The sequence below is a fragment of the Eurosta solidaginis genome, chromosome 5 (assembly GCF_040869045.1).
Source record: "Eurosta solidaginis isolate ZX-2024a chromosome 5, ASM4086904v1, whole genome shotgun sequence".
Lineage (NCBI taxonomy): Eukaryota > Metazoa > Arthropoda > Insecta > Diptera > Tephritidae > Eurosta > Eurosta solidaginis.
The window spans coordinates 26,292,763-26,306,559 of record NC_090323.1 but is presented as its reverse complement, the minus strand read 5'-3'; the positions used below and the strand labels follow the sequence as shown (position 1 = coordinate 26,306,559).

The following is a 13,797-nucleotide window of genomic DNA, read 5'->3' as shown; positions in this document are numbered from 1 at the left end:
TAATACCGCAAAAAAAAAAATTTAAGCTGCGTCCGGTTCCGAGAAACGGGAGTGTCTGCTAGCTTAAGACTCAAGCCAGCAGACACTTCGTGAAAACACGACCTACGACTTCCAAACGACTTGGATAATTGATATTACATTTACTGGCAATTTAATACCGCAAAAAAAATTGTTTAGCTGCGTTCGGTTCCGAGAAACGGGGGTGTCTGCTAGCTTAAGACTCTAGTCAGCAGACACTTCTTGACAACACGACCTACAGCTCCCTAACGACTACAATAATTTATACCTTATTGATTGCCTAAATGTTTCGTTGTCCTGAAAAATATTTTCACTATACCAAAAGGAAAAATTAAATTTTATATTTTGCCGACCCTAATAAATATAAATTATAACTTTCGAAAATCAGTGAGTTGCATGTTACTGATTACTCAAAATTTAGCAACACTTGACTTAGAAGTCTGTTGAATTTTGATTTTCTATGTAAGTTCTAAGTGACGTTTACATTTTGAGATGCCATTTATTTGTTACCATTTCATTTTGACATACAGATTGACACTTATTGATTATGATGCCAGAGTGTATGGGCTAAGTGGAGTATAATCGGTGCTAAATTGCCAAGTTTACCCCAAGTCAAGTCAAGTCTATGCTAAGTATCAGTAATGGGCCCTTAAGTCTGAAGCCAGCAGACGCTTCACGAAAACACGTATGAACATACATGCATACATACATATGTACACATGTACAATGTACATGTTACCGCGCATACAATGATTTAAATAATGCGTAAATTTAGTTGCATCAATATGTTGATTGTTTTTGTGTTGATGATGTTCGCAACTATAACGGTTTCTGAAATACATGTCGGTCTTCTTTCTTTCGAAAATCAGAGAAAAGTTTGTGCATATTTCGTATTTGTATTTTCCCGCTTGCGCGCAGGATTTCTGATAACGGGTACATATGTATGTACATATGTGCTTTAGGGTGTGCCGAGAAAAACAACTTTTCAATTTCCATCCTCTCAAATGTTTCTATTTTATTAAAAACAAAAAACCCTCACCAAAGATGGGTCCTATAACTCCACTCTACAGGGTACGATATTTTTATTTTATTGTCCCGTTTCGTTAACATGGGAACAACTATTTTTATACTCAGTTGAGCAGAGCTCACAGAGTATATTAAGTTTGATTGGATAACGGTTGGTTGTACATATATAAAGGAATCGAGATAGATATAGACTTCTATATATCAAAATAATCAGGATCAAAAAAAAATTTGATTGAGCCATGTCCGTCCGTCCGTCCGTCCGTCCGTCCGTCCGTTAACACGATAACTTGAGTAAATTTTGAGGTATCTTGATGAAATTTGGTATGCAGGTTCCTGAGTACACATCTCAGATCGCTATTTAAAATGAACGATATCGGACTATAACCACGCCCACTTTTTCGATATCGAAAATTTCGAAAAACCGAAAAAGTGCGATAATTCATTACAAAAGACAGCTAAAGCGACGAAACTTGGTAGATGAGTTGAACTTATGACGCAGAATAGAAAATTAGTAAAATTTTGGACAATGGGCGTGGCACCGCCCACTTTTAAAAGAAGGTAATTTAAAAGTTTTGCAAGCTGTAATTTGGCAGTCGTTGAAGATATGATGAAATTTGGCAGGAACGTTACTCCTATTACTATATGTACGCTTAATAAAAATTAGCAAAATCGGAGAAGGGCCACGCCCACTTTAAACAATTTTTTTGTTTTAAGTAAAATTTTAACAAAAAATTTAATATCTTTGCAGTATATAAGTAAATTATGTCAACATTCAACTCCAGTAATGATATGGTGCAACAAAATACAAAAATAAAAGAAAATTTCAAAATGGGCGTGGCTCCGCCCTTTTTCATTTAATTTGTCTAGGATACTTTTAACGCCATAAGTCGAACAAATATTAACCAATCCTTTTGAAATTTGGTAGGGGCATAGATTTTATGACATTAACTGTTTTCTGTGAAAATGGGCGAAATCGGTTGATGCCACGCCCAGTTTTTATACACAGGCGTCCGTCTGTCCTTCCGCATGGCCGTTAACACGATAACTTGGGCAAAAATCGACATATCTTTAATGAACTTAGTTCACGTGCTTACTTGAACTCACTTTATCTTGGTATGAAAAATGAACGAAATCCGACTATGACCACGCCCACTTTTTCGATATCGAAAATTACGAAAAATGAAAAAATGCCATAATTCTATACCAAATACGAAAAAAAGCATGAAACATGGTAAGGTAATTGGATTGTTTTATTGACGCGAAATATAACTTTAGAAAAAACTTTATAAAATGGTTGTGACACCTACCATATTAAGTAGAAGAAAATGAAAAATTATACAGGGCGAAATAAAAAGCCCTTAAAATCTTGGCAGGTATTACATATATAAATAAATTAGCTGTATCCAACAGATGATGTTCTGGGTCACCCTGGTCCACATTTTGGTCGATATCTGGAAAACGCCTTCACACCACTCCCTTTTAAAACTCTCGTTAATACCTTTAATTTGATACCCATATCGTACAAACTCATTCTAGAGTCACCCCTGGTCCACCTTTATGGCGATATCTCGAAAAGGCGTCCACCTATAGAACTAAGCCCCACGCCCTTTTAAAATACTCATTAACACCTTTCATTTGAAACCCATATCGTACAAACATATTCTAGAGTCACCCCTGGTCCACCTTTAGGGCGATATTTCGAAACGGCGTCCACCTATAGAACTAAAGCCCACTCCCTTTTAAAATACTCATTAACACCTTTCGTTTGATGCCCATATTGTACAAACAAATTCTAGGGTCACCCCTGGTCCACCTTATGGCGATATCTCGAAACGGCGTCCACCTATGGAACTAAGGATTACTCCCTTTTAAAATACTCATTAACACCTTTTTTTTGATACCCATATTGTACAAACAAATTCTAGGGTCACCCCTGGTCCACCTTTGTGGCGATATCTCGAAATGGCGTCCACCTATGGAACTAAGGATTACTCCCTTTTAAAATACTCATTAACACCTTTCATTTGAAACCCATATCGTACAAACGCATTCTAGAGTCAACCCTGATCCACCTTTATGGCTATATCCCTAAATGGCATCCACCTATAGAACTATGGCCCACTCCCTCATAAAATACTCTTTAACGCCTTTCATTTGATACACATTCCAGGGTTTCCCTCGGTTCATTTTCCTACATGGTTATTTTCCCTTATGTTGTCACCATAGCTCTCAACTGAGTATGTAATGTTCGGTTACACCCGAACTTAACCTTCCTTACTTGTTTGTCCAAACTTGAATTTACTCAACTTTTTACGAAAATCTTTTATGTGCCATTTTGCCTAGTTTTGAGGTCTTGTACAGGTTACAAAAAGTTTTTATGATTTTTTTCTAATCATATCATTTGAAAACACTTAATGTATTGCGACCTTAATTACGAATTTATGTTATTATTATATTGTTTTAGTTATGGCTATGTGAATTTATGCTTTATCATTTCAATACACTTTTTAAGTGTGAAATAACTGTTTACACAATTTCGTCAAAGAACACAACTTCAAATGGCCACGACTTTTGGACAAAAGTCGTAATTAAGATCTCAATATATTAAAGAGTGTTTATAAATGATATGATTAGAGAAAAAAATCATACAAATTGTTTGAAGCCTGTACAAGACCTCAAAACCCGGCGGGAAATCCGTTTTTCGGGTACCACTTAGGGTGGAGTAATAGGACCAAACTTTGGTGAGGGTTTTATTTTTACATCAAATTGAAACATTTCAGACGATAGAATTTGGACAAAATTTTTTTTCGAACCACCCTAATATGAACGTTTTCATATGTACCTATTAGCGCAGAAATCCTGCGCGCATGCCATTTGAAACATATCGAAATACAAACTTTTCTCTGATTTTCGAAAAATAGTAGAGCGAGATGTATTTTAGAAACCGTTATAGTAGCAAACATATCAGTTTGTGCTAACACATACACAATCAACATATTCATGCAACTAAATTTACTCATTACTCAAATCATTTGTAGTAAGTATGCTCGCTACCTTGAATGTATGTTCCAGCGTTGCCACTCGCGCAATTTTTTTTGTTCCTAAAGTGTATCATTCCTGAAAAAATGTATCAATTCGTTTTAATAGATTGATACATAGTTTTTGAGTCATTTCGTCTGAATTTTATATAATGTGTGAAACAAAATTTTGAAATTAATAATATTTAAAACAAAACATCACCGCACTATTTTGGCTAAACGGATCACACAACTGAATTTTATAAAATTTTACCAACGCTCAGTTTTAAATAAATGTCGCTGTTATAAAGGTTTTTCTATTTAACATATCGAAACGCGTTTATTTAAACGGAATTATTGTTTATACGTTTCTTAATAAACACTACTTATTTGAAACAAAACCAATACCAACAAAATAATTATGTAGAAGAAATGCGGTTTATCTATATATATAATATAGATATAAAGGAAAAAATAAATATCATTCTAAAATTTGATTTACTATAAAACTGCATATTCAAACATTTTTTAGAAATCTTACTGAAAATTTTTAGTTCCCGTGACAGTGACAGAGGTTGAATCTTCCAGAATAAAAATGTATACATTTAAGATTTTTTGTATCTTTGTATCCACTCATTAAAAATGTATTCAAATGTATACAATTGTATCCAAACGGCAACCCTGGCATGCACATTGTACATATCTGTTTTCATATGTACGCACTAGGGTAGATCTCCTGCTATCTCATGCTATTAGAAAATATTGTTTAGGAAACGAAAAATTTAGCCTGTCAAAATTGCAGGTTTTAATTTTAATGTTAAGAGGTGCATCATGCGAATCTAGTTTTCTCTAACAAATTACATAGTAAATTTTTATTCGACGTGTACCTACGCTTTAATGACGTTTACTTAATGATCCGGTCTTATAGCGTTTTCTTTTCTGACAAAAGTGTTATGATTTTTGTACGCGGCGCAAGAGTTGTAAATATATTTTTTTCTAATTGATATTAGAGAAAAATTGTAAGTTTACAAACGGCGAAGGTTACTAGGACATGTTTCTGAATTTCACTTCTTCATCAGCTAGCTTTTCGGCAGCTGAGCGTTGTCAATTACAAAAACCATTGTATAAAGCAATATGAGCAAAGCTCGCTAATTAAATACATATGATCTTATTGATATAATAGTAACAGCGGAAGTATTAAAAACAAATACTGTAAAAATCCGAACAAATGTTACTAAGCTTTCAAAAGCGCGCCTAAAAATCATATCCACACCATTAGGAATAAACTACATACAGAGTGTATGTGCCTACATTGTGATCAAAAGGAATATAAACAAAAAGGCAACTCTTAGAGACCAATTGTACAGAGAACAACGGGACATTCATATGGCTTAGCAGCTAAAGGCTTGCACTTATATGAATGTTGGAGATTCGAGTTCAACGCTCAGCTCCCGAAAAGCTAGCTGATGAAGAAGTGAAATTCAGAAACATGTCCTAGTAACCATCGCCGTTTGTAAACTTACAATTTTTCTCTAATATCAATTACAAAAACCATTGTATAAAGCAATATGAACAAAGCTCGCTAATTAAATACATATGATTATATTTTTTTCTATTCTAAAAAGCAGGTAACGCCTTTGCGGGGTATTTCGTTCTTTTGTGTAATTGTTGCCTGTTCGCAACGCAAAAGCGTTACACTTTTACCCTGCAAAAAATGGCGGTGTGGCAGTACAACCCTGCTTAACCATCTGACCGTGGCAATTTATTTTCATAGCTTCACAAATTTTTAGCGACGAAAATTGAAATGAAGGAAATAATTCTGTGTGCGTTTTTGAAAATCAGCTAATACACGGGGTAGCCATTTATGTTCTTTGCATGCACTATAAAAGTTGAAAATTTTCTGGGGCAGGAGTAAATCTATTAAGGCTTTACCATTTACTTAGGAAAACATTTATTTCAGAAAAGAAAACTCTATTATTCTCCTGTAATATATGGCAAAAGTGCGTAAGTTAGTCTTAACATTTTTTTTTAATCAACACGGATTCTCAGCTGCTTGAAACTCACACTTTGTCTTACTCAAATTTAATTGGCTTCAACACTGCATAGCCAGAATCCTTCTTAAGAGCCTAAGTCAATGGTTCAAAGTTTAGGTAAAATATGCAGATCTTTGCATTTGGGGTTGACATTCAACCCAGAATATCTTACAAACGATTCGTCCTAGTGAAAAATCTCTTTAGACTTTTTTTGTAGATCGTCCAATTTTTTATACGAATGGGTATTGCTCATCATTTAAGACCCAGTCGTTAAAGCGCAGGTACACTTCAAATAAAACATCAAAACCTTCCCATATAATTTTGTATGGAGAAACTAAAATCGCGATGAGGCACTTCTTAAAATAAAAATTAAAAGCTGCAATTTTTAAGGACCATCTTTTTCGTTGTTCTCAACAACATTTTTACTATACCAAAAGAAAAAATTTTACTTTTTATATCTGGCCCATCCTAAAGAACATAAATTATGAAATACATCTTGCTCTTCTTTACTCTTCATATACATCTACACTTGTGGTTAAAAAAATGCTTAGATAATTTTTAGGAGGTCCATCTAGCGGCAATTATTGAAGACTCGCAGCAGTGGTAAATAACTTGCTTCAAAACGGGTTGTTCTGAATAGCGGAGGCACGCACCTCTGTTGGTCATAGTGTATAACCTATAGCTAAATCGGTTACAATTAATAGTGGACACACATCCTTTTTCGGTCATAGAAGTGGAGAATGACGCAAAGATAAAACGGAGAGACATATTTCAGTTGCAACTGAGTATAATGCATACCGCAATTTAGCAGTACTAATTTTAGGCGCAAAAATTTCATAATAGATAAAATGACACCTTAAGTATTAAATTGCCAATAAATGTAGTATCAATTATCCAAGTCGTTCGGAAGTCGTAGGTCGTGTTTTCACGAAGTGTCTGCTGGCTTGAGTCTCAAGCTAGCAGACACTCCCGTTTCTCGGAACCGGACGCAGCTTTAAATTTTTTTTTGCGGTATTAAATTGCCAATAAATGTAATATCAATTATCCAAGTCGTTCGGAAGTCGTAGGTCGTGTTTTCACGAAGTGTCTGCTGGCTTGAGTTAAGCTAGCAGACACTCCCGTTTCTCGGAACCGGACGCAGCTTTAAATTTTTTTTTGCGGTACTAAATTGCCAATAAATGTAATATCAATTATCCAAGTCGTTCGGAAGTCGTAGGTCGTGTTTTCACGAAGTGTCTGCTGGCTTGAGTCTTAAGCTAGCAGACACTCCCGTTTCTCGGAACCGGACGCAGCTTTAAATTTTTGTTTGCGGTATTAAATTGCCAATAAATGTAATATCAATTATCCAAGTCGTTCGGAAGTCGTAGGTCGTGTTTTCACGAAGTGTCTGCTGGCTTGAGTCTTAAGCTAGCAGAAACTCCCGTTTCTCGGAACCGGACGCAGCTTTAAATTTTTTTTTGCGGTACTAAATTGCCAATAAATGCAATATCAATTATCCAAGTCGTTCGGAAGTCGTAGGTCGTGTTTTCACGAAGTGTCTGCTGGCTTGAGTCTTAAGCTAGCAGACACTCCCGTTTCTCGGAACCGGACGCAGCTAAACATTTTTTTTTGCGGTATTAAATTGCCAATAAATGTAATATCATTTATCCAAGTCGTTCGGAAGTCGTAGGTCGTGTTTTCACGAAGTGTCTGCTGGCTTGAGTCTTAAGCTAGCAGACACTCCCGTTTCTCGGAACCGGACGCAGCTTTAAATTTTTTTTTGCGGTATTAAATTGCCAATAAATGAGGTATAAATTATTTAATATATAATATTGTTGTTTGCTATAGTGTGTCTGCCACCTTAATAGGGCCCTTGAAGACCCATGCATTCATATAACAGTTTCAAAAATCTCCATCAAATCAAATTAGAATCAAAAAACTCCCTCTTTCAACTGTGTTAACAAGGCTCGTTAGAAAAACTTGTTCTATCTCAATACTTTCTTCAAGTTAAGGGCTCTATCCTATAAAAAAATTCATGTGACTCGATGTGTAAATATAAAATATAATGTTTAAAAAAAGTTTTATTGATCAAATGTCTTTAAAAATTGAAATCACCGCGATAACGAGTCGATAATTTTTCGATAAAAAATGTATATATTTTTATGAGTTAAACGGGGGTTGCCTTTTTTCTTTAAATGCATGAAAACATTTATTTGAAGCAATTTATAAATTATTTAATAATTTGGGAAAAATTTAAACAACGTGACGTTAGGACGGACAAGGCGACAGCTGTTTCAATTATACCTTGTAAGTCTTTTCAGAAAAGGCTTTAAAGAGATTTACACAGTATAATCGAAACAGCTGTCGCTTGTCCGTCCTGATGTCACGTTGTTTAAATTATTCCCAAATTATTAAATAAATTAATATATTTTTGTTGAAACATCTATAACTAATCGATAACTTTTCAATAATAAGTCAATAACTTTTCGATAAAAAAGCGATAAATTTTCGCCAGCAAACGTATTGGTTTTGTAAGACTCCGATAACTTTTGATAACAAATCGGTATCATTTTCATAACATGTAGATAAATAGTCTATTAATTTTGGATAATATATCGATAACTTTTCGATAACAGAACAGACAACTCGTCGATAAAAAATCGATAACTCTTCTATACCTCGTTGATAACACATAATGTACACAAAACTTTTCATTTCCTTTCCTTGCTTTGCCATGATTTGCTACCTCACTTCGCTCATATTACCCCTACGTGATCTAAATGTTTAATGCCGATCCTCGAACGACATCTGTGAGACACATGAGTTTTCACTGGGAGCTTTTCATTGCAGAAATATACTCGGAGTGCTTTCCAAACACTGCCGAGGGGCGATCACGTTTAGAAAAATTTTCTTTTAATTGAAAAAACTTGTTTCTAAGATTTTGACGGAACGTGAACCCTGCATCGCGCTGTGGTAGGCGGAGCACGCTACGATCACACCACGGCGGTCGCCACAAATTTCGTCACGCACCTTTTAATTTTCACAAAAAATTTGCCGGACGACACTTCCTTAAGGTTTAATGCCGACTCGGAACGGCATCTGCAAGGCAGATGAGTTTTCTCTGAGAAGCTTTTCATTGGCAGAAACACACTCCAAATTACTGCCGAAGGGCGAGCCCGCTTAGAAAAACTTGTTTCTAATTGAAACAAGTAAGGACGGGACTGTCTTCGGCTGTGCAGAAGACTTCATACCTTTCATGAATGGGGCTGAACAATAATCTTATCCCGTTCGTAATCTCCAAATAATCAGATGTATAAGATAAGAAATATATAGTGAACAGGTGTACTTACCTAAACGATTTTTAAGATAAATATAAAATAAAAAAAGGCAAAAAACGCCCTTATCTGAACGATCGGTTGTATGGGATATAACTATATATAGCTCCGATCAAAGTGATTTTTACAGGAAATCTATGATATATTAAAATATATATCACCGAGTTTCACGTTTATACTTTCCAAATTAACGAAGACATGGCCAAAAATCTTTCTATCTGAACGATCGGTTGTATGGGATATATACTATATATAGCTCCGATCAAAGTTATTTTATTTAAAAGTCTTCTATGATATATTAAAATATATATCACCGAGTTTCACGTTTACACTTTCTAAATTGCGGCAGGAATGGCCAAAATCGTCATCATCATCATCACTGGCTCACGTTTTGGCCTATATCTCGAGACTCTAGTCACCCAGGGGTATGCAAATTACCCTCTACTAAAGCACTCATCAACAGCTTTCATTTGTTATCCATATTCTATAAACACATTCTAGGGGTACTCGGGTCCACGTTTTGGCCTATATCTCGAGACCCTGTACGTCGATCGCAACCAAACCTATGTAGTAACCACTGCGTGAGGTTTACGCAACTTTTGTGAAAGTTTGAACAAAATTTACCAACGCATCTCTTCAAACACCGGCGACCAACTAACACACATTTTAGCCTTCTCCTGAATTAAATAAATGTCATAGTACCTCTAAATCGCGGGCCCCCTCAGAAACCCCACACCTTCTCGGCGGGCCTGGTGATGTGCTATACTTGATATCATTCGCTATATTTTTCATTGATAAGCAGGTTGTTTAATTAAACACCAAGCAATTACACGGAAGTATATCCGCACCACCTGGAAATATGAGTGCCATTGCGTATACGTAACATTTTATTATTACGTATAAACAAATAAAAAAAATTGCAATAAAATAATATTGCGACTATAAACTTAGATATAACCTATCCTATCTCTCAAGTTAGACCAAACTACACGCGGGGTTCAAAACAAATTCAAAATCGGTTCAGTAGTTTAAGAGTCCATCGCGACCAAAGTTTATGACACGTGTTTTTTATATACTGAGATGTAAAATAATCAAGCTACGACAAAAAAAAAAAATAAAAATAATATCGCTTGTATGTATAACGATCTTACAAATTATTTCGAGACCCCCACAATCATCTTAAATGTGGTGAAAAATTTCCTTCATCGGCTTACTCTTATATGCTTACTCTGCCAGCCAAGCAAAGATCAAAGCCCTACGGGAAAATACCACCACCTAGGCAACGCTTAAGGCTTGGTTTCCTCTAAAGCGGTGCCGATATACAGCGCCCGTTACGTAACGGTAGAGTACGTTGTCAAGAATGTTTCAATGTATAAGTAATTATGTGGAAAGTAAGAAGACGGTGAAGTTCTCCGTAACGTAAAATAGCGGCGGGGAAATAAATATAATGGCCGTCAAGATGGTACAAACTCCTTCATCAACGTTTTTTCCCACCGCTATACTCAAAGTGGTGAACATATTGTCAAAAATTTGGAATTATTTATAAAATAAACATAATTTTTGAAGCTTGTTTTTCCCGAATATTTTTTTTCACGCATACGCATTAAAAAAAAAATAATAAAGAAACTAAAAAAACAAGCGAAAATGAAAAACTGAAATTTACAGGGTCGCCCGCCGTAAGTATCCGTAGTTTCCAACAAAATGGTACCGCTGAAAACGGTGAGCTCTTTAGCGGTCGTAAAAAAAGTGCATATGACGAGAAATGTGGCCTTCCTAAAATTTATTTGCTTAGTCGATTTCTGTTATGTACTTTCATAAATAAACATTAAGGAAGTTCAGAATTTTGTGTATTTGGTGTTGGAAAGGTAGCTATAGCAAATGAAAGCTACGGATCCTGAACAACTTTTTTTGTTTTAAATTTTTTCTTTCCATATTTTGTTTTTACAGTTGTTAATTTGCTATTCAAAATTGAAAAAATAAAGTACGGTTTTTGATGTTGCATATTTGCCATGACATAGAAAATGCATAGCCATATAATTTTTTAGCGTTTTGTGTAAAAATAATACACCAGTTTGCAATTACAATGATGCTAGACCATTTGCACAAAATTCTGAACTCCCCTATTGTTTTATTATAAAATAACAAATTCGATTGCATATGCTTGCGGCTTCTGCATTTGCACAAATTAACCACCAGCTGCAAATATTTGAACAATTCAAAATTTAATATAATTTGTTAAACAAATATGTGCATAATATACAGAAAATATTTTGTTTTAAGATATTTTCATTAGAGTGGTGTGAGAAAAAGATATTGTTGAACTTCTTATGATTTTATTTATTAAAAGGCAGGATATTTTAGTTTTTACCCTGAAAAGTAGTTAAAATAAAGACTGGCTTTAAGAAAAACAAACTATTATAACAATTTTCTTTATGATTCAATACAACATATTTTTTTGTGACGAAAAATTTTTAGACCTTGTTTGGCTAAAATTTCAAAATTCACTTTTTTGAACTACGTAATATGCACTCATGTATGTGCTTACACATGTTAACGTATTGTAACAAATTCACTGAAATTCCGCTTATTTGTAACCTTCTACTAACGTTCGAATCACTAAACTGTTTAATAAATAACTCCACTATTCAATAATGAGAAATGGCCTTTTTTAAAGTACTTCACAATAACACTTCTACTTCTCGACAGACAGCGTGCTTAAATCAAACTGATTACTGATTCTCAACTTTACCTCCTTTTATACTCTGTGATTTCCTCGTTCGCATACTTCTAGGCGTTTCTATTTCTAGACTTTACTACTAGTTTGCCAGCTATAAATTTCTCAGCTATAACTACAGATGAACGACTAACTATTCAGACTTTAAAATGAATGACAATAAATGATTAGTCTCTTCGTTCTAGAGAAAATCTGAAAAAGAATTATTTTGAAAATGGTATTCTGGAAAGCTTAATGTATTGTATCTTAAAGTACTAGGCTTTATCCACACCTGTGTCCCCTCGAAAAGATCCGAGCATAAAATTACATTGAATTTAAAGTAAGATTTTACTTCAAATATGTGCATTGCCCAATTTACCGAAAAAGCATGGACCATATTAAGTGAAAATTAGAGTGGTCCTTAAAAATTAAATGAATGATTTTTTCGGTATTTTTCAGCTGCTCTGGAGCAGACCACCCATCCCCTAAGAGTTCAGGCTCAGATACCTGTGTCCCGTGATTGTAACAGCAATACTTAAAATTTCTTTGTTTTACCTTTTAAGCAGGTCTCTTCCCGCCGCATATTGCCTATGTTTGTTTGGTTGTGCTACAGGAGTCCTAGGAATAACAGTTCTACACTGCTATCGCTTTGAATCAGCTTTTTATGTTTTTCTTTTGTTTTTAATTGATGTAAAGAGATGATGCATCTCGATCGGCATGAAGTTCAGCAATGCTCTTGACTTTGCGAGTTTGTGTGCATCTTGTTGTTGTTCTACCTTCAAAAACACTCGCCGAAGACATAGGAAGAGCAATATGGATATTGGCAGTACTTTAACGGATTGAACTCGCTACGCTTCGGTACTTGCAACTACTGATACAAGCCCGCATGTCATCTCTTGATGCTCATTCTTCCTGTGGTCAGCAGCGAGATGTTTAAAGAAAACACTAGCCCGCTAGTCACAGTCCAATTTAGACCCAGCTATGTAGACCGAAAATTAAACGGAGAATAATTTATGCCAACAAGTGCTACTTTGAACTGAGTCGACAACTAAAAAGTAAAGTGCTTTTTCAACCAAAAAAAATTACGAGAAAAAAGTCACTCATCACAACGGTTGTGGTATATGGCTCCGAATCGTGAACGGTGTAGAGAGAAAATGAGATGGATCTGGGAACGTTCAATAAAAGAGTTCTCCGAAAGATTTATGGTCCCGTTCGTAATGTCGACGGGGCGTATCGAATCGAAGGAGATATAATGGTGAGCTGCATGAGATTTACGCAAATATGAAGATAGTGCAGCGAATAAAAACCCAAAAGCTTCTCTGGCTAGGTCATGTAATGCGACCGAACGAAGACGCTCCGACCAAGAAAGTATTTCAATCAACGACGCAGTTTGGAAGCGAAGAAAGGGAAGGCATCCACTGAGTTGGGAGAGTTAGGTGAAGGAAGGCTTAAACTATCTTGGTGCTCACATTTGGCGCAGGGATAGCTGACGTTAATTGTTATGAAGCGTTTAGACCGTTAAGCGTTAGTCAATGATGATGATGATGTGAATGGTGAATGGTAAGTGAAACCTTGCCTTTATAACTTATGCCAAAACACCGTTAAGGGGAGGGCTTATTTGGTGCAGAAATTACACCGAGAAGCCTGTTGAAGATATCGCTGTGACGAAACTGCCT

The 13,797-nt window shown here is 35.4% G+C and overlaps 1 protein-coding gene across 1 annotated transcript in view; it reads right to left on the bottom strand.

Moving 5' to 3' along the window:
- The window catches only part of LOC137254050 (uncharacterized), a 151,175-nt gene that overhangs the window by 125,201 nt on the left and 12,177 nt on the right, over positions 1-13,797 (bottom strand). The gene's annotated exons all lie outside the window — the stretch shown is intronic.